Below are 2,045 nucleotides of genomic sequence, written 5' to 3' on the forward strand. Positions count from 1 at the left end.
AGCAGACAGGAAGTTACCTGTGAGCAGACAGGAAGTTACCTGTGAGCAGACAGGAAGTTACCTGTGAGCAGACAGGAAGTTACCTGTGAGCAGACAGGAAGTTACCTGTGAGCAGACAGGCTGAGCCACTGGTCAGGGTTGTGACAGAGCTTCTGTGTTTTACAAACATCCACTGCAGACGTGTACCAGGACATGTTTTTACCTGATATAATAAAAGTTCTGACAAACGTTTCTGTCAAATCTAAAAATTGGTTGTCAGTAGTGTTGAGCGGCCATGTTGGTCAGGGCAATGCTAACAGTTGGCATTGCCCTGACCAACATGGCTGCTCTCTCCCACGTGTAAGTCACGTGACAGACCTCATTGGTTTTAAACATTTGGACTCTGGGTTCAGCTGGAGGAACCATGTGGTCCACATGTGGGTCTGAGGACTTTTGAAGCTGAATGTGTTGATTGACAGGAGGAAGGACAATCAGAGAACGGACAGATTATTAAAACCAGCTGACGTGGTTCAGATGAACTTTTAGATCAGGTTCATGACTCAGCAGATCCTCCACAGCTCTGTGGGAAACTTTTGTTTTGAAAAGCTCAAACCAACGTCCAGAAACACATCAAACTGACTACTTCTGATCCCGGCTGAGTCCAGTCTGGAATGTGGACCAAACTAAACCCGGACCAGCTGAGTCCGCTCACCTTTTGTCCTTCAGCCGAGGAAACAACAACAACCTGTCACGTCACATTAAAGACAGGCAGGACTTTTATTTTGAAACCACAGGAATGCAGCGTGGACGTCTGCTGAAGAAGCTGAAACTGACTCGTTAGCTAAAACAACAAAACACCTGCTAAAAGCTAACTGAACATTAAAGGACACAGAACACCAGCAAGAAACTGAGAGAAACAAAATGCTAGCTGAAAGAAACAGCATTAGCTAAAATCCTACAGTAGCAATACTAGCTATATGCTTAAAAAGCTAATGTTAGCTATAAGCTAAAAAGAGAAAAAACATCTTATAAATAATCAACACAATCGATGGATGAATATCAACTCATTAACTTTTAGTCATCTTGATTCAAGATGGCCGCCACAGCTAACCAACAGAAAGGGTCAGTTTGACAGATAACGAGCTAAAGTTCGGTGTGTTAGGAGCTGAGAGACGTCTCTAACAGATCACTAAGTCTTTAACCGTTAGCAGGCGAGGCAGCGTGAGGCTTTCCCCTGAATGAAGGGTTGTTACACCCTGAGTGTGTCCTGCAGGCAGCAGCTCCACAGCTGGACTGCAGCTTGTTGTCTGTTGTCAGTACAAACATGTGATTGTGTGTTGGACCAACAGCTCGTCTGGGACCAGGAMAAAAACCTTTCAGCTTGTCCTTTTCAGATAAAAAGCTATTTGCAGCTTGACTCTGAGGAAACGTCTGAAGTGAAGGAGTGGAGGGTGGGTCAGCCTGAAGCTGGACGTGTCCGGAGGTTCTGCTGTCCCGGTCCATCAGGACTGATGGGTTCAAGGTGGTCTCAGGAAGTCAAGCTGAACTTTGATCTTCTGTTCTGAAATGATTCCTGTTTTTATTTTCAGACAAAGTTCTGAACCGTTTCCTCCWTCAGGGCAGCTGGGGCAGYGTGGTTAGAGTCGCCCTGTGACCGCTGGGTTGTCGGTTCAATCCCCTGTTCTATGCATCTTTGTACCAGTAATAAGCTCCTCCTCCAGCTCAACACTAAGCTCCTCCTCCAGCTCAACACTAAGCTCCTCCTCCAGCTCAACACTAAGCTCCTCCTCCAGCTCAACACTAAGCTCCTCCTCCAGCTCAACATTAAGCTCCTCCTCCTCCAGCTCAACACTAAGCTCCTCCTCCAGCTCTACATTAAGCTCCTCCTCCAGCTCAACATTAAGCTCCTCCTCCAACTCTACATTAAGCTCCTCCTCCAGCTCAACATTAAGCTCCTCCTCCTCCAGCTCAACACTAAGCTCCTCCTCCAGCTCTACATTAAGCTCCTCCTCCAGCTCAACATTAAGCTCCTCCTCCAGTTCATCATTAAGCTCCTCCTCCAGCTC

Source organism: Austrofundulus limnaeus, unplaced genomic scaffold (assembly GCF_001266775.1).
Source record: "Austrofundulus limnaeus strain Quisiro unplaced genomic scaffold, Austrofundulus_limnaeus-1.0 Scaffold2037, whole genome shotgun sequence".
Taxonomy (NCBI): domain Eukaryota; kingdom Metazoa; phylum Chordata; class Actinopteri; order Cyprinodontiformes; family Rivulidae; genus Austrofundulus; species Austrofundulus limnaeus.